The sequence below is a fragment of the Manacus candei genome, unplaced genomic scaffold (assembly GCF_025592945.1).
Source record: "Manacus candei isolate 608988 ecotype Guabito, Panama unplaced genomic scaffold, ASM2559294v1 h1tg000049l, whole genome shotgun sequence".
Classification (NCBI taxonomy): Eukaryota; Metazoa; Chordata; class Aves; order Passeriformes; family Pipridae; genus Manacus; species Manacus candei.
Window position 1 is genome coordinate 807867 of NW_026138097.1, and position 27188 is coordinate 835054.

The following is a 27188-nucleotide window of genomic DNA, read 5'->3' on the forward strand; positions in this document are numbered from 1 at the left end:
TGTTTAAAAAAGTAAGAATGGTGTTAAGTACAATAAACTTTTCAGGCTGTATAAGATTAAGCATAATATCCGTTTAACTTAGGAAGAAACTGAAAGACAAGACACCATCAATGGATCTTCAGCTTCATTGCAAAATCCTCACACTGAGTGAGCTTAGATGGGTGCCAGCCAAGTAGCATTTTCTCTTCCCATCAATTTATTGACAAGCTTAGATATTGAGGAGACCAGTCACAAATGAAGTAAATTTCAGTGTACCATCCTGGAGCTGACCAGGTATCCAACATAGTCTGAATAGTCAAAGATCAGACTGCAAAATACGGTGAACAAGATTCTGCTTCTCTATTCAACCTCAACCAGTATTAAAGTATCCACATGATGCAAAACTACACAGAGAAAAACAAGGAAACAAAGAGAAACTTAAATCTGAATAAAGGAGGCCTAATTAGCAAGGGCAGAAGGCTCTCCAAACATGCAATAATAAAACTTTAAATTATAATTTAAAAAGTGAAAGACATCCACAACTCAGACACAACAGCAAGACTTATGATGTCTGTATTTCAGCTCTCTTTTGTGATCAGGGCACGCTGACACTTTACAGCTTCTCCACAGCACTAGCAGGGAAAGCACCTCAGCAACAAGACAGTTCAACACCTGGAGACTGTTGGCCCACCTTAACATTCATCCCCACCATCAGTTTCTGATGTGCACTCAATGACAGCTGAGAAGGCAAGGGAAAAAAAATAAAGCCTTAAAACAACGCTACTAAAATAGCCAACTCAACACAAGCACAAAAACCAAAAAAGAGACCGCAAGAGAGTTGGGCGAGGTAGTGGATTTAGGAAGATACTCTACTGTTCAGAAATGTTCAGCTGAAAAAAAAGGTTTATAAAACAAAACAATACCATTTGATCATACTCCTCCGATATTAAAAGGCTTTCAAAACATGTAATAGCCATGAAATTAAACAAAGTAAAAGTACACATTGCTTTGTTATCTCCTGTGTTGCACAAGACACTAAATCTCATGGACATAATCTGTTTTAGTCCCAAATTTACCAACTGCCTATAGTCTGGTGGCCCTTTGCTTTTATTGAAAAAGCAAATTTACACTGGAAATAAAGCAGGGTGATCCGAAAGTTGGGCAAGGAGCCACATTATCTTTAAAGGCAATCTCAGATAAGTTAATCCACATGCATACTTTTTTCAGCTGTCTGTTAGGAGTGCACACAACAAAAACTCTTCCAAATAGCTGAACTGTAAATCCACTTCTCACAACCACAGTCACCATGAATTTTCTACAGCCTCACAGAACCTGGTTTCAGACTTAATAGTTTCTCACATCACAAAAAGTAATATACTACATTATACCATGTACAGTAGAGACATTCCTTTATGTTTCTACTGTTAGTGACTTGGGATAAAAGCACAGGTTTCTTTCTAAGCCAGTTCTAATGCAGCTTTCGTAGAGAGGAAGTTTCATACTCCACAGGCAATATGAAAAACCCACAGCCCCACTCCTACCTTCAAAAGTATCCACACCACAACAGCAGGTTATGCAGACCAGGGATGCTGCATGATCACTCTGGAGGGAGGAAGAGCTCCCAGACTTGCACCGGGCCTGCCTCCTGCTGTGCCGAGCAGGGCTGCAGCAGACAACACAACCCCAAAATTTATTGCAATAAATTTTCTCACTCCTCCTTCCTCAAAGCATCTCAGCATTACAGACTTCAAGTCACTTAGCTAATGAATGGGAAGCAAAAATAAACTGAAATACTACCTACCTAAACTGCCTGGCTCACACATCCTGCAAAACCTATACTGAGTCACAGAAAGCATCTTTTGCACAGAGATAAAATGTGTTGTGATCCCTTCACATGTTTAATCCAGAAAGAACGACGTCGCTCAGGGTTTATAGCAAGCCTGACAGAAGGCCCAGCTGCCATCATCCACACAGGAACACCCAACAGGGCAGCAAAGCTCCAGTGCCACACTGTGGCCAGGGCTCTGCCACCTGCAGGGTATTCACTCTCTGCTCCAGGACAGGTGGCACATGGGCCTGTATGCATTCAAACTTTAATACCAATAGATAGGAAAGGTTTATAGATTTATTCAGGGGTACATTTATGCTAAATGATGTGCTTCAGAAAGGTAATTATAGTTGAAGTGCACTTCAGGTAAATTGGAGAGCCTGTGATCAGAAAGACTATCAGTGCTCTGATGAACACTGTTTTCTGGATTTCTTTGTTGGCTGTCTCTTGTCACTTATGAACTCTTACATCTAGATGACATGTTCATTGGCACTTTTGTTCAGGTTTCACATGGCGCTCTACAGCATTTGTCCTCTTCTCAGTCCATGACTGGGTCTGCCAGTTAGTATTGCAATAGAAGTCTAAACAGTAAATATTTTATTTCAATAAAATATTCTATTTCAATAAATGCATATGCAAACATATCATCTCAAGGGCCACAAAACCAACTAGTTTTATGTTTAGAACCTGTGTGATAAAGAGGTGAAAGGAACAGACTAAAGAATACAGGGGTTATGCTGTTTGTGTCAAGACTACTCACAGCCTGTGTATGCATTGATTTTCTGTCTGGGAACAACAGTTTTCCAACAAAATTAGCCCTGCATAGAGGATGAGTAGTTTCTTTTAAGACCTCTGTATGAGATCAGCACGATCCAGGAGAAAAGTGAAAAATAGGGAGAAGAGTCCACTGAGCAGTGGAGATTTCTTAACCTAATTCTCCTTCTGAAAATGAAGCAAATTGAAGTTGATTCAATTGACGTTTACTACCTCCCTGATTTCTCTTTTTATCTCTCTCACCTTGCCTAACACCTTCTCTTTCATCACCCATCATTTAACATTAAGGTTTCTCATTTGCTATTCAGCCCTGACAAGCCCAGCTGTGCCTCAATCCCTCTCCCTTCAGCTTTCTCATTATCTTCTTCATTTCTGCTATTATTCCTTCTTCCCCTTCTCCCCGTCCACTTTTCATTTCTTTCAGGTTTGTCCCCCTCCCTACAGAAGCCATTGCTAGTCTCTGCAGCTGATGCTCGACCCCTCCATCCTGCCCCTTATGGAGTCTCCAAGTACCTTCTGGCTTTTTCTACTTATCATACAAGTACATTAACATAATCTTTATGTATGCCATGCCCTGCCTGAAGCAATCTTCAGACTCATATCCTGCTGGTGCCTGCTGTCTTGCTTCGGATTCCTTACTCAAGAACACTTTTTGCAAAGAAAACCCCAATAACAATAGAGTTGGAATGCAAACAGCTAAAATCAATGCCTGTTTTACACCTCTACATACATGTGCACACATCTACGTGTGCATGATTGCATTTCTGCTGTACCCTTGTCTCCTGCTGCAGTCCAAGCTTTCTGTATTGCTTGCTCTTCACCCATGAACTGTTCAGTGTCTTGGGGTAATTTATACAGTAATTTGTACAGTAATGAGCCCAACAGATCTCCAGCCACAACATGTAGTACAGGTTAGTAACAGCTCAGTCTGTGCAGTAAAACCTATTCAATCCTGAAAAAGTATTTCATTCAATAGTCAACAGTTTGCTTCTAGAGACTTGTGCTCAGTATGACACCACCTGCATAGGGGCTGATCTAGCATCTCAGAAGAGACATCTGCCCAAACTACTGAGCCACTTTAGACAGAGATGGAGCACCACACACAGACATGCTAACAGAACACAGAACGTGCTTTTCTGTCCCTAAAAAATTCTGCTAACAATAACAGAAAAGCAGGTATGTTTGTCCTGCACGTATGCTTTTCTGTTCCTCTGTTGCTTCCCTTCCTCAATCATCCCTGCCAGCATCAGCCCAAATATGCTGCTAATTAACAGCTGTCTGCTGCACGGTTTAAGCACTGTTTTGCATTGAAGGGATTGGAACAACATTGAAGAGATGAGAATTATTTTTTTTTAACCTCTACAGATTGGTATTCGAAAGGTTTTTCAGTTTTTACAAAGAGAAAGAGAGGCAGTATCAGTTATTTATGTTAGAAGTGTTTGTTCCTTCTATCTCAACAAATAAAAACATGTAAAAGAAACTCTGGCATTTTTCAGGTTTGGTAATTGCAACTGCCAGCTGAAGCTACTATTTTAATACACCTCACTAGAGCAGGAAATATATAAAATTCCTTAAAATAAATCCACAGTTTTGTGACTGCAAGATAAATACTAACAAATTCTCATGTGTAAATTAGCTAAATAACTCACAAACCAGTATACAAATTAGACACTTTCTTTTCCCTCCAGAAGACGAAAAGAAAAATAATGCAATATCATATGAAAAATAATTAATATGTTAATTGAAGATTTTAATTGCCCAGAGACAAACCTCAGTTGTGTTGAAATCTGGCTCAAAATCAGAGTTACATCTGTTGTGGAAAGCACTTCAGCTTTTACAAGTAAAGGCACAAAATCTGTACATATTAATATAAAATGAAAACTCTGATTGTTTTACACCAAAGGCAAATCAAAAAGATAGCAACATCTTCATGCCATTTTCAGGTGAGATCTTCCATTTGTTAATCTGCAAATCTACCCCATTGTTCTCAATTTGCATCTCAGTCTTGGAAGTTATCAGATAGTAATGGTCTTCTCTATTCACTTCAGCTGATGAGGAGTATGGGGCTGTAGAACCATACCCTGAGATAGAGCTGCTTTTGCCTCATGGGTGCCATGAAATCCAGAATATGATGTGGACAAGGAAACCTACATTTCTTGAAGGATGGTTTTCTGCAATCTAAATTCAAAAGACCTGACCACAGACTTCCCTATTTCCTACATTTGATGACAGCAAAGCAAGAAGGGTGGAGCCTGAGAGATGTGTTAAGGGGGCTTCCACGCGTCAGTAGCCTGCTGGAGTCCAGCTCCACATAGTCACGACCAGGAGATCCAGCCTCCGCTGGGCAGCTGAGCCACAGATGGGGTGTGTGGGTGGGCTCTGAACATGAAGCTGGTGGTGCCAGTCCAGTCCATTTCAAAACTGATGTCTGCCATGGAACAAAATATCCATGTCTGGCATTAACTGAGCTTCCACTTGGGAAGTTTCATGGCATAAAATGCCAAACCAGCCCAGACACTGAAAAAGCTACAGCAGACCAAACACTGGTGGGTGAGTGCAATGCAGTTCACGTCACTGCTGTCTGTGGGGATACACTTTACTCTGCAGGAGTGTGAATAAAGGTTGCTGATGAATCTTTTAATGAATTCTACAGTCACGTAGTGAAGAGGAAGGTTCTGGCTGGTAATGCTGACGTTGGTAAGGAGGTGGTTGACAGGTGGACATCTGACACTAAAAGGCAATTGCCTCCCTTTAGAGGTCCTACACACATGGAAGATTGCTGCCAAGAAGGACTGAAGAGTTTGCTTTTTGTATGTCCACCTGGAACCATGTGAGACTGCCAGTGTCATGGCAGGCAAATAAGAGCCTCTGTGTTATTTAGCTTATGGTGAGCACAGCAAACAGAACAGAATAGTTATGACATGTTATTCTCAGAGTTCTGCATGACAACCTATGACCCAAGCCTGAGGACTCCATCCTGGAGAGCAGCTCTCTGCAGTACAGGGCCTAGACCCATCCGAGAGACAGGGACAGAAACAGGCACACCTCCAGCATGGCTCAGGCAGGGACTAAAGGCCCCAGGCTAAGCTGGACACATTCCCTGGGCCCTTGGCAGGAGACAGTGCAGGTAGGAGTCCCAGAGGAGGTCGGTCCCAGCCACTGAGGCCTGTGAGCATCCCCAGGACCCTGAGAGCAGCAGACCTGAACTGCTCATGTGCTTTCCTTTAGTCACTGGTGGTTGGTCCCTTTGGAGATCAAGTTTTGGGTGAGATGGACCTTCCCTCTGAGGAAGTGCTGCTGTTCTCAGGCACAGGTATTTTAGTATGTTTTCCCAAGGAAAATGGTTTAGGCATTTCTCAAAATGAGTACGAAGAGAAGAAACAAAATCTACAGGGAAACTGACACCTCCAAAAGATCTGCAACCATTTAGTTGAGGAGCATATCCTGCACCAGACTGAGGGCTTGATCTCCAAGCCTCAGAGATAGGAATTTTGCCATCCCATGGAAATCCAAGGAAACTGGAAGAACAGAGAAAACTTTCAATAACCACACATCACATCTGCTTTTTGCAAATTTGTGCAGATGGTCCCATTATCTCGAGATGACCCACAGCTCTCATGCCCTTCAGAAGGTGGGAAGGCCTCCTTCCCACAAGGTAACAGAGCCAATGCCTAGGCTGGGAGATGGTTATGGGTATTCACTGCCTTCTGCTAGTGCAGGGCTGGGAAGAAATGTCATCAGCGATTTCCTCAGCATGTACTGGTAGGGAAAGTAGGGGTAGGAAGAAGAGAAAAAGAAGGGAAGGAATAGCTCATCTAGAAGGGATCTGCAATGATCGTCTAGTCCCACTGCCTGGCTGCTTCAGGCCTGACCAAAAATTTAAGCATTGTATTAAGGGCATTGTCCAAATGCCTCATAAAACAGTGACAGGCTTGAAGCATTGACCACCTGTAATCTTCCTGCAAAGCCTGACCTCATTTACAGAGACCATACAATTTTTTTTTCCTCCTGACTTCCAATCTGAGTTCCCTGTTCAGCCAAGTAATACTAACAAAAAATAGCTGACATTATTATAAATGTTCTATTACAAACAATAGTATTTGGAGGTTGGATTAGGTGATCTTTAAAGGTCCCTTCCAACCCAAACCATTCTGTGACATTATGACAAAATTTAGAACCTAGGTTCTGAACCAAGATCCTTCACAAAGCAAGGAGACACAAGCATAGAACAAAACCCATCATTTCTGCCCCCAACAAGGTGACATCTCACACATGCCCACTAAGACCTTGAGATGAACGGAGACTGAAGAGAAAATGAGACAATATTCACTGCTGTAGTAAGTGGTCTCAGGACAGACTCCAACAGTTTGTCAAATTTTCTGTAACACTGCAGAAAGCAGGAGTTTTAAAAAGAGGGAACAAGATGTTAGAGTATTTCCTTTGCCTGGCAAGCAGGAAGGACTGCAAGGGAGAGCCTGTGAAGACTAACTGAAAAAGGGGAAAACATTCCAAGGATGTTGGCAATGAAGGCCGACCAACAGCAGTGCTGAATTCTTGGTGTGAAAGGAAAGATGGTAGGAAGGGTATCCACAGGTCACGAATTCCTCTGAAGATGAGCAGCTGTTTGATATATTTTGCAGAAGCAGAAACCTACAAAGCAAAAAAGGGGCATAAGGGAGAAAGAAAATACAGTTGGAGGAACACTCTCTGTAAGCAGAGGATGCTTCCAGCAGTATTGTGGCTGGACAAAAAGTGAGACACGTCCTTTCCTACACAGGATACTACAATAACTGAGGCCCTAGGGAAAGGAACACTGGAGAACAACAAGCTGAACATCTCCTGAAAGCTTCTCCTGCAGAGCCCACCTCAACCAATTATCTCCTGCATCATTTCCTATCCTCAACGAAGGGATCAAGTTCCAAAAGAGTTGCAATTCTTCTTGTTTGACAAGCCTCTGGAACATCAGGCTTCTCTGCAACCTCTCCTTCCACCTCTGGATTTTGTCAGGCTACTCATCAACATCCTTGACCGTATACATAACAGTGCAGCTACTGACAGTGCACAATGAAAACTAAAGCAAGTTGGTATTATTGCACCAATAGGAAAGGTCTCAGTTAGGGTTCATATTTCTGTATCACTAACATTAATTATCCATTTCTCATATATGGTGTAATGATGCATATGTCCATTTTTACCTAATATTTTGGTTAGCAAAGACATTTTCCAGGAGAAGTGGTCCATAGATATTTTTGATTACTTGTTTCACTTTTTTCCTTTTCTTATTAATAAATTTCATGCATCAGCACAGGCATCAGCAGTTCAACCACTGGGCTCAAAAGACTTCTGCAAGTTCTGGGACAGATGTAGGAACAGCAGCTGCCAAACTCATGCTTGGGCTGTGCCACTGGGACTCAGCACTGGCCTGAGTAGAAAACATCGTGCTTGATGAGGTGGAGCTGTGTACATGACCACGTCTTCAGATGGAGTAATTTCTCATTGCTCCACTGGCTCAAATATACTATAATTAATAACTGGTTGAAGGGACTGGCTTCAAGTCTTCAGTCTCTCCCTGACAATCGTGATTTTCCTAGCAATGTGGATACTTGGCAGTATACTGACTTAAGCAGAAAAACAGTTTAACACAGTCCATCAGCCACTTGTGAAATGAACTTGGATCTGAACAGTGGTCCTAAAAGTTCAGTGGAATACTAACATCTGCAGATGAGTTAATGCTTACCAAATGAAGTTTACCACTGAATGAGCTGTAAATGTCAAGCACAAGGAAACCAGAACATCTCCTAAAGAAACAACGAGTGAATTGTCAGCATTTCTATCCCTTATCCTGTCCCTATAACCCTGCACTTGCAAATGGAATTTCAGGGTCTACCTAGAACCATCATTTGGCCAGAGCAGACAGAGATGGGGGAATAGAGATGACTTGAACAAACAGCACATATGACAATCATGCTGTAAACTACTATGGTATTTTGTATTCAAGCAGGATGTTAAAGCTATTAGATCTATAGCGGGAAAAGGTACAAGACAGAAAACTTTATTTGGCATTGCCTAAATGCCATTACTCCCCTCTAACTGTAACAAACCACTAAAGCCTTTGTCCAGCATGCTTCAGGTATAACAAACTGCTGCTGGATGTCTCTGGAGCTGGCAATCTCCTCCACTTATCTGATGAATTGCGACACAGAAACATCCAATTATCTATTAGCAGCACCAGCAACATTTTTACGAATTGCTCAGTTCAATGATCAGTATCTGCAAACTACAGCTTATATTTAATAGGCACAAAAATGGAGGGGAAGAAGCAAGCAGCATACCCAGCAATAACAAGCTTCTACTGTAAATGATAAATACCAGACTCTCTTACTCCTGTTTCTAAACCATCACCAAAAATCTCAAGGCTACACTGCCTTCCTAACAGCTGTGCAGGCAGCAGATGAGACTCATCCTTATTATTTTGATGGAATTACCCTGCACCCCACTTCCATCCTCTTTTTACTACAGATGCTGTAAAACAACAAAGTGGCACTATCTATACCAAAGTCATGCATGACTTATCTAATGCTGGATTTCAATAGTTTACTAAACACTGAAATTATGGTAAAGAGACGTTTTAGACGTCGGTCTACTATATAAATGGATTTTCCATCTCTGTGCCAGTCTGTGATACACCAGACTTTATGTGCTGCCCCATAAACACACAGGCACAACAGCTTCTCAAGGAATCATATTTAGAATTGCACCACTCACTTTTCAAAGCAATATTCAAAGACCAAGTTGTTAATGGAAGGTAGAAAAGGGAAGAGGTTAAAGTTGTTTTTTTTCCTCCTTGAAAATAAGAAATATCCCAAACCAGAAGCATTATTTCTGCTAACTTGTGGGTTCCAGCTCACTTTGCATAAAACCCCTCGGGGAGCACCAGTAGCAAGTCTCAACAGGCTTATTCTTGGGAATCCAAAAAGTAGATAACCAGTACCATCTCTGAAGTTACAAGCAAGGTAAGTGTCTAGACAAGCTGAAATATTTTACACAGATGAAATGTAAAGCCTTGATGATTACTGGATACTAGTAATCACTAATTATTTATCCAACAGTCCATTTTCACAGCATTTCGAGTTGGCTGTAAGGAACATATTTGTATACTTGGTAAAAGTGATACATAGGATAATGAATCAGGCAGCTAAAAGATGACACTAGACTTTATAAAAAGCCACTGAAGAAAGTAAGTGTTACTTCTCAAGCAGATAGACTTGAGAACACATCAGATTATCTTCACAGAAACCTGCCCACAGGTACAACAACCCAGTAAGTCCTATCCAGACCACAAATGTCCCACTACTTACTGTGCACCATCTTCTAAATGGAAAGAGCAAGATGAAACATTTTAAAAAATGGGCCACTTAAATAATTTCCATCCCAACAGTGTCAGATCAGCAAAGTTCCATCTTCTCTTGAAGTATCTCAGGCAGTATTCAAGATATGACTTGCATGAAAAACAGCTACTTGCAATTGATTGTGTCCTTTTATTTTTAACAAGACCTAGGAAATAATAGGGTGAAATTCCTGTACTGTTGAGGAGAATTATAATTTGCTATTTGAGTTCTAGCGGGTGAAATATTAGCCCCATTAATAATGTCTTGAATAATGTCTTGCTTCCCTAAATAATTTTACCCTATAAAAAGGTTAAATTAAAAAAAAAAAACCAAAGCAAGGTCTTACTTCCATAAGTGTGACAGTAGTTGATTTTCTTTTAAGAATTGAAATTAAGTGACTAAAATTTTTTAAGAAAAAGATATCAAAGATAAGAATAAGAGAACATTTCTATCTCTGCCTTCATGACTGTTATTTCCCATACTGGACTAAGTCAAAATAACTCCTGAATGTAATCTCTTCCAAAAAACCAATTATTTATTTGACTATATTTCGTCATTTCTGCAACCATGAGAATTTAACTAAATTTAGAATTTAACTAAAAAAGTTAAGCAAATATGCAATTTTTTTTCCCCAAGGAACTGATTTGTTTTCTCTTCTGCTCAAGATCACTTCTATATGTACAGAACCTGCAATGCCATGAAGAAGCCATTAAGAGTTTCTTACAAACTTATAATTCATATGATTCCTGTGGCCTACACATTCTTTGAGAGTTCACCACGGTCCCTGAACCTACTCCAGCTGAGCTGAGGAATTAATGAGAATCCATCTCAATCATAGAACAATCTAAAAAAAATTGTGCAAAGCAGAAAAAAATAAAAGGAAAAAATAAAACGCATCTTTTCAGACAAGAGAATTTTGTAACCAATAAGAGAGAGAAACTCTTACCAGCTCCTAAACAACAACACTGTCAGGTGAAACTACCTACAAAAAAGATTACCAGTAAAAATAAAGGAAGATTAAGTTTTGAACTTGAAAGTAATTTTGTGTGCATGTTTTCAGTGTCCAGTAATCACCATACTAAAGAAATCTCCCTTGGTTCTCTGCCCAGTTTGTTCCTAAAAGGCATGTGCACTTACATACAAAACCTCCCCCTGCTTATGTCTCTGTTCTCTACACTTGGTGCTTAGAGGCTTAAAAGACTCATTTGCCTTCTCTCTCTGCTTGCCTCAGCCTATGTCTCAAATTATTCCACCTCAGTTGCATGGACATGATTTCAAAAATACAAGTTTTAAAGCCCTATTAGACATCCTACTCATTTATAGTATTGTTGTATTACCTTGAAAATGAGATTCCTCCACTACACACACACACACAAAAAAAAAAAACCAAACCAAAAAACCAACCAAAAAACCAACCAAACCAAACAAAAAATCCCAATGAAATAATCAACAACAGGTAGCAAACAAGCAATCATCTGATATCTGTTCTCTTCACACAGATTTGATTGTGTCTACAGTTCAAACAACATATTACTATTACAATATCTTTACTGGATGCCACAGGCATACAATACTTTATGTGTGGCTTATTCATAATTGAAGACAATGGATGAACAACCATCTTACTTAACCAATCCAATTAAAAACCCACCTGTACACTCATTTCTGTATTATACTAGTGGCTATGATGAAAGCTGATGAATGATCGGTATTCCATCTGATGCCAAGATTTCACACCACAGTCATCTGACCCTAAGGAATATTAATTAGTGTACGATAAAAAAAAATCAAGAGTCATAGTTATCATTCTCTTGATTCAAAACAAGGAGTTAACTCCCTCTCTCTTAATATAACTTATTATGCATTATCATTTTCTTGTAATGGTTTATTCTTCTATTCTTTTGGTGATCCTTAGCTGTCCTAAAAAAGATATGGTACAGTAAGAGTGTTTTACCTCTTCTGACATCAAAAACTCTGAAACTGTACATGGTTGGATCCAAAGGCACGTTGGAACTGTCTTCCAGTAATAGAAAATGAAATTACACCAATGTCTTGTTTAGGCCAGTCTGAGCCTAATCACTGGATTAAAACTAAGACTAGCTCCATCTCTAGAGACACCACTGTCTGACCACAAACAATGGGGCCAGACAGAGGGTTCCTGCAGATTGTTCCTGCGGCCTGTGACAGGAGAGCACACTGGGTGTGCTGTATATAGTCTCAGCCTGGTCTCACCACTTAGGAGGACACAGTACACAATCCTCTACGATCGATGTGTATCTGTTAACGGATGGGTAACATCAGTGGGAATATGGGACGGTAAACTTGTAAGAAAGCATTACGCTGTGCTTTCTTAGGAGCCTAGCTCCAGTAGCAGCCACTGTGTAAAGAGGGAGCATGGAGTGGTGGATGGGGGAGGAGATGAAAGACTTTCTAAATCCTTGTCCTCCAGACAGTCTAGGGCACCAAGCTGCAGAAGATGCTAAGTATGAAAGTGATGCAATATCCATTTTAAATCAAGAGACAGTTTTTTTGCCCCCTTCTCCCTCCAGCACTACACTTCAAGCCTGGGCATTAGGCTTGACAGAAGACATGAGGCAGGCTGCTTGAATGTCATACAGCATGTCAAGATCCCATCCCCTGGGGCCCTCAGTGGCTTGCAGCTATTATTACTCTTAAAGTGCATGCTATCATCTCAGGGGGTTTGAACTGAAGTGGCTGTCTCCTGGAAATAGCCCATCTCCTCATTTGCACAGCCAATGTTCAAGCAGCGTGGAGTGTAAGGAGCTCGAAAAAGAAGAGGTGCTTGGGGCAGTCTTATCTACAGCCTCTTACACAGCCTAGCCTGTTTCTTAACATTACACATGCACCAAATCTGTGTCGATGACAGTTCCACCGGATGTACCAGACCTTTATCTCCAAAGTGCATGTTTACCTGATGGTGTACGACTGTTGCAGCTACACTGGTTTGCAGCCAGAAAAGCCTCTGCAGAATGCAGTCTGCAGAGGTGGATATTTTTAATGTATATTACATCATTATAAATAGACTTGAGAACTAAATCCTGGAACTAGCCCATGGTATTAATTCTAATTTGGGCCCAATTCCAAATGGGTGGCTACGTATGCAAACATTCATCTTAGTGTACAATTGGCTGTTATGAACACAAAATTATTTCTTGTGCTCGTGCATGCATAATTTACACACACTGATTTAGATCCCAGAGTAATTCCCTAGCAGAATTCCAGTGATCAGATTTAACTCGAAGACTGCTGTTAAAAAAACAGCAACAACACAGTAGTATATTATTTAGCCACATAAAAAAGAATAAACTGAAAAATTAATTGCTGTTTCTATAACTAAAAAACTCCAACACACTCAGTATAAAGCTATCATTTTTCATCTGACTGTTGGTTTCTTTCATTCCCCAGATCCCCCAGTTAATTTCCCCCCTACAATTTAATTTCTACTAATACGCATCTTATATTGTGGCATATAAGCATAGTGTCATCCCTTAAAAAGAATCGACAGGATGTGATTACTGTTAAGTAGCATGTTTTCTATCAGGTGTATCTGAGTTTCATGCTTTACTGCACAATTAGCACAGAAGTACCCTGGAAACAGGTCCTATGCAAACAAAGGCAGTGTGATTTTTCCATACAGCTGCCACACTGATTTACCCTTTGTGTCACCTTCATTTAAAAGGAAAAAGGAGTACTGCTTAAGCTACAAGAGATACTTTAGAAGATGTGAGACTTGTTTTTTCAAAACTCACTTTGCAGAAGCAAATGCTCAGAGTGGTAAAAAAATGCTGTGAAAGTTAATAATTTTCTGTATAATATACTGAGGATGCTAACTTGTAAAGTAGAATCCAAAGACTACTTTTGGATTTGTAGTCCAAAGACCGTGCTCATTGAAGTAAATTTGTTCTTGACTCTAACTCAGGCAGAAACAGGCCTTATCCGTGACAACAGACATGTATGGGAAATGTTTTTGAAAATACCTCTCATGAAACAGGCTTTCCAGAGCTACTGATTCTGAATACACGCTGCAAAATATAATCTGGAATTTCCCCTGCCTGTTTCACTGTCTTGTTATTACTGTTCACCGAGATCAGAACACGCTTAGAAATGTGCTGACATCCTTTATATTTAATTAACAGAGCTGAAAACTACCTTACCAAAACCACAGTTGTAGTGATTTCAATTCAGCAAATTATGGCATATTCTTAACTATAGCAATAAAACTAACAAAGCTAATGAAAGCAATTATATGTGTGTTTGCAATCAAGCTGGTATGTAAAAACACAATCAATATCACTTCTTAGAGTTTATTACTTGTAGGGATTTGGGAAAATCTGTGCTTGAAGAATCATCCTGCATTTCAGCCTTTTTAGGGTTACAGAAGCCAGCAGTAATTCACTCTGCAATTAGAAGTAGTATTTATATTACCCTGTTGCATGACCCTTGATTTATTTTTATAAATAAAAACATGAGTACACATGTGTGTATGCATGTATATATTTATCCTTATTTGTCAGCATAACTTATACATATCTCTACAGATTCTTTTTTTTAATTAAGAAGCAATGCGTACCACGAGACAAGCTTATTGAAGTGAGATTGTATTTATGGTAACTTAAAAGATCAGGCATTTTCCATTAAATGAATTGAAAGGATGCATTTTTTTTTCATCTCCAAACATGTCTGAGCATTTCACCTTGCCTTAACTGACAGGTTACACCTGGCAGTTTCTCCAGTAAACATGGTGTTTTTCAGTCTAGTGGAAATGTGCTCTTTAGAGAGGCAACAAAGGAAAATATCTGAGTTGCAAGCAAGATTATTGTAAATGTTACCTATTTCAGAATGTTCAAGGGGTTTTGGTGTGTGGGGATAAAGAGTTAGTAACTAAGATTTAATTGCAGCTTTTACAATACTCAGTATTCTTAAAACACCCAACCCTAAAGTTGTATGAACAAGTAAAAATCTTTCCTTTCTGTATTGTGAGTTTGTAGTTTTATTTTTTCAGAGTAACTGGAAAAGGTCAACCCTAAAGGCCCAGAAGTCACAAGACAAATTTAAAAGAGGTTTTCCTTTCCAGAAACCTAATTTTTTTTCCATAAAACAATTTTTTCACTTCTGGTTCTTGACTTATTTTTGACAAAAGAGACCAAGATGCAAGTGAGGAGCTTGCAGAGGAGGAGATGCTTACACACTGCGTGGTAGGATGCAGAACCACACACCAGCTCATGTGAAGCTGCCTTGGCTGCCCCCTTTCCAGCTCACAGCAAATGAAGAACGTGAGCACATCCAGAAGAGACTGAACGGGGCATGCGGAAAACCTTAGGACACTTGTCATTCAAAGAAATGCCCTTTCCCTAACCAATTCCAAAGGTTTCCAAAACATTCCTGCTACGGAAAGTTTTAATAAAATAATTACAGAGATCACACATCCAGTTCCTACAACTCTTTCTTCTGCAGTAAACACACTAGAGAAGGTGTTTAGTTTTAATGAAGTAAACTACCAGCCATTATATCACCAATTTTACATCCACCCGTAAACGTGAAATGAAAGCAATTGCATCAGGTTAGTAGTGATGCACTGAAGTTCCCTTAATCAGACCCTTCACATTTATACATGTTCCACTCTAGAAGAAAGTGAAGCGAGGACTACATTTTCCAAAGGCTACAGCAGCATGTTTTTTCCTAATAACAGTTTTAATTATTCATTTATTTATTATGAATAGCCATAAGCAGTGAAATTCTAAGAGATTCATTTAGCATAGAGAGATCAAAAAGAGCCCTTTTGGCAAAAAGTATCCAAACTTCCTCATTATGCAACTTCTGCATTTTCCCCATCAGTACTTGTATTTTAAGAAATATGCGTCCCTATACGAACCTGGCTTAAAATGAAAAGTGTCTGGAGAAAACTGGAAAGGCTATCCATCAGATTTATCAGACGGTAATGATCTTGGGCTCCTTAATTTCAAAAGCAGAATACTGTAGCAGTACCAGAAGCAATAGATAGGATCAAGACCCCATTGTAGAAGCAGTTACAAAAACACAGGGGAAGAGAAAATAGCTGCTCAAAAATGCTTAATTTAAAATGAAAAGAAAGAAAATAGAAATATTAATTATCCTTACTTCATAAATGGTCAAGTACAGTGTCCCATTGCACACCATGTTAATCTGACATTCTGCAAGCACTCAGAAATAGACCCCTTGCCATTTAAGCATTGATTCACTGCCTTTCCTTCAAGGCCATCATTCCGACCTTTTGAAATATTTCTACACTCCGAATTGAAAGCTCTAACTGCTGAAGATAGAAACAGAAAGCCTGTCAAATTCCAACATATATTCAAGAGATTACGTGATAAAGTGTGACATAAATCCACAATTCTCCTTGAAAAACAATCATCTCGTCATGTAAGTCATGGAAATTTTTTGTGATCCTCTAAGTATTTTTATATTCGGAATCAAAGAAACCACGAAATGTTTTCAAGACATTTACTCATCTGCTTTTGGAAAGGTCTTTTATTCGTAAGTGCTACAAGCCAGTAATGATGAAAAATTGTTATGTTACCCCAAAATCTCTTCTGATCTCTTCGTAGTCAATCACCACCGACATACAGCTTTAATTATGCCATCACACAGTTATCACTTCACTTCTCATCCCCGTTTGCTCTTGCTGTGCCAGTAAACAAAGTGGATTCCAGCTCCCGATATTCCCTGTGAGAATCCACTCTATTTCACAACTGGTTAACTGTAGCCATGGCAGATCCTCATATGTTGTGCACTATTATGAACTCCAGCTAATTAAGATATTCTGAAAACTGACTTACCGCTTGCAGATTCTAACTCAAATACAGAAATTTCCTAATTTTGTCACGGCAAAATCCACTAAGTCAACAGAGTCCCCTTGAAATGTCACCTCCAAGTGCCTTGACAGCCACCAATCATTTACCTGGGATTGGGGAAATAGCTTATTTTTTGATAAAATCTTTAATGGTAGCTTCTTCTTGATATTAAATGGATCTTACATAACACATTACATGTCACAGTCCTTGGCCTACTGTCCAAGGCAGTAGAGACCAGACAGAAATGGTAAATACCACACCGAGCCAGAGCCAACATGCCCTGCAATGAACTGTCTCCATTCAGTCTGAAGAGCCACAGGGATACAGAGAAGCCCTATAAATAATGTATCTCCAGCTTTTTTTATGAATTGAGCACAAAGCTCATAGAAAAGGCACACATGGAAAAGGCTTTCACAGAGACTCTTCAGGACTGAAGGCAGCCCTCTGATCATCAGCAGCTGGCAGAGCACCATCTCTCCTGTTATGCACCAACACAAAGGCACTCGACTTCTACAGGAAGCCTTCTCACTTTATGTATGGTATTAATCTGGGGCTGGGTTTATTTAATTTCATGTTGAATTTGCACTACTGCTTTTGTTTTTCTGTTTTGAGTGTCAGATCTTTTGTTGCTTCTCAAGCAGATCTGGAGAACACACCTGGGGTTGGCAGCTCTTGTCAAAGTTCCCAGGCTCAAATGCTCACCTCTTAGATTGTCTTTGACTAAATCAGTCTCTACCTACAGTGGCCTAAGAGCCACCATTTGTGAAGGGAAAGCAGCCAATTGTCCTGTGTGAAATGAAACCAGGATTTCCACATCTGCTATCTGAAATAGAGGCTAAAAAGTTCCCAAAAACTTCCTTTTTCCACAGAATAACATAAACTGAACATATTTCTCCTTTAAAAATAACATCACAGACAAGTTAAAAATTAAAATACAATGGTCAAAAAGAAAAGAAGGCAAGGGCATCTCCTTGTAAGGACTCTTGAGTTTAATAAAGTTGTAGAAATTATTCTGGCCTAGGTTCACCATGTGTTTCAAGTTGATTAGATAAATTAGGCTACCAGCAATTTAAATGTCAGTTGCTACAAATACTGAGCTTTCCTTTTTCTTAAAATTACAACTTGCAGACACCAAAAAAATTACTTCCTCACATACATAAAACAGATCAGCTTCATTGCTATCTTTTTTCCTTTAAAATACAAGGCAGCAATTTTCATGTCTCAGTGGAAAGGAGGAGTATCCCATAAGCGAAACACAAGCTGATGACTTTACGAATTTCTCAGATTCAAAATTGTGTAAAGCAACTCCAAAGCACCAGGACCCACAATTTAGAAAGAGAGAACAAAGAGTGGTAAAACCTACCGACTTGGTTTTTTTACACCCTCTTCTTTGCTGCAACCACAATGGCATCGGAGTAAGACAAAAATCAGGCACTTCGCAAGCTGCCCCCAACCCAACAATGAGGGCTGGTTAAAAAGCAGCCCCAGAAATAGCTCTCAGTATTTCATAGTAATATGGGAGGTCTGAGTGCAGATTAGGAGTCCACCCCTGGTAAAGTTATTAATCTGAAGCACTGAAGCACTGAAGCCTGGAGTTGCAGTGTGTGTAGCATCAAGTACCTTTAGCTTTGCTCCTGTCCCAGGCACGCGGTCAAGATTCAGCTTTATGGGCCATCCAAAGGCAAGGGGTTACATGTCTTCAGGGTTGATTTAAAGCTTTCAAAAATAAAACAAGCAAACCAACAACTTAGGGCCTATAGAAACAGTGTGTGCATTATGACAATGCTCAGTTTCTATTGGAAGGACAGTGGCTTGAGTTCAGCTTTTTTCTTCTCTACTCACAGCACCCATCAACCCGGACAGTGATTTTGCCCACAGTACCTTTTCACACTAAAGAAATGGCAATACGTGGTGCAGATTGCCCTCCTTGTCCAGATAGTGGGAGTAAGGGAGTTATCTAACTGGTAATTGAGCCCTAAAGGATGGAGCTAAAAGAATACAGCCTAAGGCTAGGCAAAATTTAATTCATTCTCTGAACAAGAGAGAGCTTCCCTGATTATATTACTCCAGACACTGAACTCACCTTCCACAACGATAAAACATTTTTATGCAAACGTCACCAAAGAATTCACTCTGATCATCACAGACAAGCCATTATTTTGAGGAATTGTCATAACAGGGGGCAAAAAAGTAATATGAGAACACTAATGTGAGGTTTTTTTAAGTGCCTCCTACAAATCATGGAGGCGGCAGAAATAGCAGTAGAAAAAGACAAACCCAGGTTCTACTTTAAATTTGGATTTGTAAGGAAGTCATGTTGAGATCCAGGCAATTATTTAGTAAGCGATATGAAAGAAGGGAGGTTTTTTGCCCTTTTTAGCCATCCCTGTTGGTTTTCTTTCTGTCCTACGCACACAGTTTGACACCACCCAAGCTATGCCTGTGCTCTGAGAACCAAAACTCCCATGTGAGCTCTGAGAATCATGCCTAAAAAATGCAGCACACATGGAGCAGAAACCCCTGTGCTATTTCCCACCATCCCAGAGAGGGTCACGTTCTCTGCAGCCCATGGACAGCTGGATCAGCTGGCTGGTGAGAAAAGATGACTGCACACTGCAGTCACACTGCACCAGCATTTGCCCAGACCTCTTCTCAGCTCTAAGGAGTCTCCAGAAGAATAGATGAAACATGCTCTGCACCTTTCTGTAATCACAGCCCTTCCTGCTTCCTTCATTGAAAAAGTTATTTTCAAAGCAACTTTAAAGGATCCAAGGAACAGGTATGGTAGCAAATTGTACACTTCCTACCTTCTCACCAGCTTAGACTATATCCTTTGGACTTCCACTCAGAAGGTTTAGCTTGGACATGACAGAAAACTGCTGTACTACAGTTCATTATCTATGTAGGACAGAGTGGCAAAATTTACTGCCTCTGCTCTCTTCTCACCTCTAAAATTCACACCTTAGGCTGAGAAGAAAGCAGGTGTGTCTATGCCAATCCTTTAATCCCCATCCCAACACTGAAAGACCTAGTTAAGATCCTCCAAGGAAAAGAAGTATTATTTGAACTCTGATGATCTGTTAATTGACAATCACTTGATTTCTAAAGATGCTGCACACCAATTCCTCCTAATTCAGAGGAACAAGTTGTAGAAGTAGAGAGTTGAAGATGTTAATCTCTGCACTGACTGTACAAGTGACAGCAATCACTTTACCTCCTTCAAGGACTGTTAGAGCAGTGGGGGCCTGATCGCTTTCTGCAGGGGGTTCTGGAAGATCAAAAGTTCACAAAAATGAGAAACTTTAGGGAGGAAATTTCCAAAGAGACAACCATTACAGGATCACACGTTACAAGGAGAAATCTCTCATACCACAAAGTCACTAGCCTCATGTTTTAAATGAAAGTGACAAAGTACTGCTTGTTTTCTGACACTGGAACAATAACCTGAAGAAAACGGCTACCCTTATATTTTAGAGCCCACCCTGAGAAAAGTGAGTTTATTCCTTCAGTATTAAATTAAATTAAGAAAAGCAGATACTGTTTTTCATTCTTCAGTGTCTCCAATATTCATCTTTCTTCTTTTCCCATTTAGGCAATTTCATTGGATATCTTTTCCAGAAGAAAACTACAAACATCATCTCCATAGCATTGAGAGAATGCCTCAAACCTGTTCAAGGTGGCAGCACATTAGCTTGCTATCTAGCTGTTTCTCAACAGATTTTATTACTTTTTAATTCCTTTGTTCAGGAGTTGAAACTTCCAGCCACTAGCCCAGTGGTACTGGGGCAGATTTACGTACTGTTGTCTATGAACTCAAGTAAAACTGAATTCCCAAATCACTGCACAAATAATAAGCATCTGTTATATCCAGACAATTGGATTTTCTTGACATGGAATGGACGCTGTGTGAAAGATAGATGCCATAAATACTTTCTGAACACTGAGGTAGTTCACACAAGTATTCCTTTAAAAGGCAAGCTCTTGCCATGCCACTGTTAATGCTCTGCATTCAGGCCATTTTCCATAATTTTGCTCTGTGGACAGCAGGTTCAGTGACCAAATCTGATATTCTAACCACCATATGAAGAGTAGTGACACGAAGTTTCACCAAAAAATGGAGCAGCCTAAAAATTGGGATAAATTTGGGATATTTGCAGCCCCTAGAAAAACCACACAGTGCAGTAAGACAGGAAGATATTTACGTCCAAGCAATGAAGTGTGAATATCAACCTATGTTGGAGCTAATACGAACAAATCACTTCCAAACCACATTCACCCACCTAAAGGGAGTTCAGATATTTTCACACCTTTCTATGTCATGAGGTTCCCAAGTGGACCCAGTCTGGATCTCTTGCATCTCTGATACATTTCAGAGCATAACTCTGAAATGAGCTAAGGCAGCATGCTATCTACTGCATTTCAATAAGTTAAAACTTGATTAATCACTTTAGCTGATCTCTTCAGCGGAAACCATTTTTATTCCAAAATCTAATTCTTGGTTTTTAAGGGAATTTAACCTCACTATGATCCAACAAAACAAATGTAAACTCCAACACATTAGCAGCTCTCTAAGAATACATTTCACGATTGCAAAGAATTGACACAGCTGCAGTAAAACTACAAACCCCATCACTGAGCACAACATCAGCATTAAAGGATGAAGGATAAAGAAACTGAAGGATGAAGACATCACCTGTATCTTGTTACACTGGAACAGTAAAAAGGGTTTTAACTAGAACCTTGCTTAAACTAAACAAAGCAGTCTGAGGTCTAGACCTCAAGTACTTAGAAACTTCTTTCTAGGTTCAGTTTCTTCCCCAGGAACACATAGGGATAAACACCTGGCTTCCTCTCTCCAACTCAAAGTAAGAATCAGGCTTATTTTCACCTCTTATTTCCTCCAGTGCCATGAACTTGGGGTGCACAGTAGCTCCAATTCATTAAGAGGAATTTTTTTTTTGTCCAAGGAAGTTCTTATCCAAACCTATTTCTAGTCTAATGGTTAGAATTTTCTCTAACTAAACAGGTGACTGGATTTAAAACCACAAACGGTAGGAAAGCAAAGGGCCTGATCTCAGCCTTCAAAGGCCCTTGGAAGACAGATTTGTGGTTTTTTTGATATTTAAAAACACAGAGGTGCTTTGAGGACCTGCAAGAGGCAGTTTCAAACAAGGACATAAGCAGAAATCAGAGTAATGTCAGTCATGCTACAGCACTGAGTTCAGAAGCCTCCAAGCCTCAATGCTTAAAGCAGCAGAGAACCACAGATTACTATTTGAGCTTGGACATGGGTAGCTCAATTCCAGATGGTCTGCACCAATTAATCAGGCTTAACGTTTTTAGTTTGCAAGCTCAGCAAGTTTAACTAGTCTTTGCTAAAATTCACTCTAAGGCCCTGGCTGTCACAGCACCTGAGGTTTACATTCATGCATGCCACAGGTCAATTTAATTCAACAACTTATGCACCAGCTGGTATGGCTGCAGTATGAGACTGATCTTATGAGCCTCCCATCACGAGCTTTACATGACTGAGAACTCTAACACCCCAAAAAGGCCAGAGGTAGCTGAGACTGGCTCAGCTCTGGAGTAGGGTGTAGATGGAAGCAAGCAGTAATTTTGCAGAGGTCTCAGCACTTCATTAGAGGATGGAGCTAGTACAGTCAGCAGCCTGAGTCAGTCCAGCCTCCTGCTGTTCCTGCTGTATGCATCTCAGAGCACCATCAAGTCTACCACTAAAATCAGGACATGTGTCCCAAGACAATATGCAAACACAAAAGAGAAGACCAGTTCCAATCCCAACAAGCCAGTGACAAACACTAAGGGACAGTGCAGCTCTGTCTGACAGTAAGATGAACCATGGCAACTACAGACTAATTAATGCTTATTTTTGGGTATGCCACATGGCAAGGAGAAACACGAAAGAGGATGTGAGGTGGATTTGTAGTGGTTTTGTTTCAGCTGGGGAGATTCTCCCCAGCATGATGGCAGAATATGAAAATGTATAAAGGATCTGAGGTCATGTGGCACCTTTTGGATGTTCAAAGGAAGAAATGATATAAAGCTTCTTCTATTTGGATTTCATTCTCTACTTCTTCCTTCCCCTCAAGGGAGAGAAAGGGTGGGATATTGACAAACACACAGTTACAGGAGCAGTTAGTATCCTAAGAACTATACACCTTGAAAGAGAAATACCAAGATTATGGATAATAAAATAAAATAAACAAATTTAAGAGAATAAAGCATTGGTTTAGAAAGACATTACTTTATCAGTGGTGGGATTCTGTAGGGACACATTGGAACTCTGCCCAAAAAATCTGGTAAAGAAAACCTGAGTCCAGATTTAAAATATATGTGAAGCAAAGATCTCAGTTGTTGAGAATGGAATGATCAACCCTGATCTCAGACAAGTCTCACCACATTTGGGTGAGCCCTCGTAAAAGTTGAACTTGGTGCCTCTAGAAAATATCCCTGCTGAGGCCAAAGTACATTGGAGCTGTGAAATAATGTAGATTTACTTGGGAGTAAACCCCAGAAGCCAGAACTTCACAAACAAGACTGCAGGCTCTCTCAGTAAGAGATCACAATTATTTTCCCACTTACTTTCTTTTGTAGAAATACTGGTGATTACTGAAAGTTAATCAGTCCTCCAAGAAAAGCATGACAGCAACCAGTCAACTGGTCTAAATTGCTTCAGTAGGTCCTGGTTTCCAAGTGACCTTGACTGGCTGAGTTGGTCATCGCAGCTCATTTTCCTATTCTGCCTTCACTCATGTCCAAATGCCCTCAGAATAAGCCTAAAGGCCTATCTTCAAGAAATGGCACAAAGAAAATTTGGAAGATGAATAGTAAATAACTCTCTGCTTTCTGCTCTTGTACCTTACAACTGATGTTTTGATCATCACCTTACAATATGTAACAATGCACTGCAAGAAGAATGTTGTTCCAGTAGTCAGCTGTGCCCTTCACATAACTTTGCTTGCTAGGATATTTTTGAAAAGGACAAATTGCCTTCATTAATGGAAGCTGTGCATTCTGCATTTCACAGGGAAGATGCCCCAACAAGCATGACCCCACTTTGCAAAGAATTACAAAGTTCCCACACAAAAGAAACATAGCAAGGAGAAAAGACATGGCCTCAAAAAAAAAAACAAACAAAAAGAAACCACCAAAAAAAACCAAACCAACAAAAAAAACCCAAAACAAACAAAAAACCCCACAAGAAACAAGTGTTCACAAGGATGCCAAAAGGACGGGTTTCAGTTTTATTTAACATCCTTATTATGAATCCAGCTGAGGGGCAGCAAATACATTTCTTCACTCTGCAGATGTATGTAACAGAGGCACTCTGTGCCTTGGGGTGCTGATGCTGCCAAGTGCACAAACCCAGCCTTAATTGTAGGCTCACTCATGTCCATGTCAAGTTTCTCAGAAGTCCTAAATCCTTGCAACCTTCTGAGGATTTTTATATCAGTGAAGTTACTTAGGGACTAGAGGTGTCACTTACACACACTTAGGTGACCAACTCAAGAGTGTTAGGGAGCCTGACCTAAAGTCCCTTGAAAGCAAAAGGAGTAAAGACTTGATCCATGGTCTTTGGACCTGCCTCCAATAAAATTCACAGGGGAAAGGTAGTACTTCAGATGGAAAATAATCAGTACAGCAGACTATCCTACACCTCAGCTCTTTCAAGCTGGACAAAGCACTATATAATATGCTTTATTAATAAGGTAGTAGCAGGGAAACATCTCAGCCAGGCTTTGGGATGGGTGATATAATCTGTTGGGTCATTTTCATCACCGATTTATTTGATTTTCAGCTTAAAATGAGCCTAGATAGCTCATCTTTGTACCTTTAAATAATGTACCTCAAGAAAAACAAGGAGTTAATGTGGCCAAAGCAGCAGCATTTTCTTTATAATAAAAGCATGAATTGCAATGTACCAGTTACAGCTTTCAAATATGGGAGCAAAGCTATTGCAAAGGAATTCCCTTAAAGAACTAAAATTTCTTCAATAGCTTCAGCCACACCTAATTTTCATTTATCTATCTGTACTATATATAGATACATGCACATATAGATACAGACATACACAAGAGAAAGGAAAAACCCAAATTTTAGATAGACACAAGTTTAAAAAATCAAGTCCAGTTCAAAACTTTCAGACATTGAGAACATTCAAGCTCTCACCCTTATGAAACATCCACTGGAATGCTGTATCTAAGGCAGAGAAGCCTCAAAGATAATGTTTAGATTCACTAATCTTCACTATTCATTGAATATTAAAATCATGAGACTCTGCAGGCTGCCTGCCCACTGGAGAAAAGCTGATATTAAGCAAAAGGCAAAGAATTTACTGGACCTTTTCACATTGCCCCGTGTCAAACACACTGAGGGTATCTTGTAAAGCCATATAAGCACAAATGCTAGAAGCCTGAGCAGATGCAGATATCTTACTCCATTTTGAGCCTGAATATTCAAATATGACTCTCAGCCACCAGATATGTGTATCCTCCTAATCATGCAGGAGTACTAAACTGGGGTGACACACCAACATGGACACATAACCATGGGAAAGAGTTTTAATGAGCAAATGGTAATAGAATTAGAAAGACGACGTAATTAAGTACAGTGATGTTTTTGTAATCCTTTATGGATCATATCCCTCACTTCTTTGTCTTGCTTCACACAGGACTGATTTGTCAAAATGTCTCATTGTCTGCTGGTAGGGCATGGAACAGCTCATTCAATAAAAAACCCTAACAGAAGTACAGCCTTCTGCATGGAGACAGCTGTTTGTACCATATGTTTGTACCTGCTTACTGACAGGGCTGTACAATGCATCAGCTCTAAGTTAGAAACCATCCACTGGCTTAAAAATTTTGACTGTCTGGTAGCTCTTTCTCTCTTGGTGCAGTGGAGGCAACATTCTCCCTTCAGAAGAGCATAAAGGGCTGTCTTCTCCAAGGGCATCTTTGGCTGTGGTAGTAGCTCTCCAATGATAATCTCCTAATCCTCACCATGAGGATGTTGAACAGCCAATTCATTACCCTGATATTTCAGAGGAAAGACCCCAGCCCCCAGCTAAGCAATCAAATTTAGAATATAAACCTGGTTCCTAAAGCACAGTCAGCCAATGACACTTATGGCTCAGAGTGCAACCAGCCTGAGCAACACTGCAGGAGACTTTTCTTGCACATGCATCCTTCCTGTCTGCTCTTCCTGCCTGCTCTTCTACCCATTAAGTGAGTCTCTTTGAACACCTTCGGAAATCCAATTCAAGACTTCAAAGAGTGGGACAGCCAGGACCCTGTCATGATAGTATAAGACTATATATAGAGCTAGCTGGTAGAACATTGAACAGCCCCACTGTCAAACTCACCTCTCTTACCCAATAAGAAATTCCTAAACCTTTCTCTTAAGCCCATGCCATAACAAATTATGCGGTCTCTGCTGCCCTAAACTACTGCACATTCTGCAGCCCTGCTGCTGACAGACAGAAAAAGGACATGAGTGTGCAGACCTGCTCCTGCTTTAGTTACACCACTCTTTCAACCCAGAAAAAAAGGTAGATGGTCTGCACACCTAAAAAAGCCACATGGGATCTGTTAGGAGATTCATGTGCCTTAAAAGTTTCTTCTACATTCACTGTGATTGGTCAAGAATTTAGCTGTATTTTCTAGTAATTCTCACACCACTCACATTTTACAAACATATTTTGGTTTTATAGCAAAACTGACACTTTCTAGTTGGTCAAAATGCTGTCAACTCACCTGGTCTAAAGCAGGTTTTCCTCTTAAACCTCCAAACCAGTACAGCTTTTAAATTGCACAGATATGACAGACACAATCAGCACGTTTAGAAAATGAATCAACACAGTAGACAACAAGTAACCAAGCCTCATAAAAAGGGCAGGCTAGAGTAGGCACTGGAAGAGCTATGACTTACATAGAAGATCAACCTGGATGTTCACATGGCATACCTACAGGTCTTAAAACTTCACATGTTGCATTTTGGGAAGAGCTCTGCATTTATTGGTTTCTAAGTACCAAAACAGGTAGTTTCACCGTAATTTGTATGTCCTCTTAACAGCTCTTAGTGCCTCCTGGCTCAGCCTGTCTTATTACTAAAAAGCAACAGTGTAGGAGACCTGAATAGCAATTAACATATTTTTTGCTGCTAAATGCGCTGATACATTATTAATACAAAACACGTTTGCTGATAAGACTGACGAACATGAGATGGTTGGCCTTGACTCAAAGGGCAGCTACTCTGAAGAAGGCATCCAAAACACACCTCCCAGCATTATGTGAATCTGACCCACAACATTTCAGCAGCACTCTATAGGAATGGAAAAGGAAACCCTGAGTC

General features: G+C 40.1%; 1 protein-coding gene across 11 annotated transcripts in view; it reads right to left on the minus strand.

Moving 5' to 3' along the window:
* HECW1 (HECT, C2 and WW domain containing E3 ubiquitin protein ligase 1) overlaps positions 1 to 27188 on the minus strand; it is a 258654-nt gene that overhangs the window by 195181 nt on the left and 36285 nt on the right. The window lies entirely within an intron of this gene.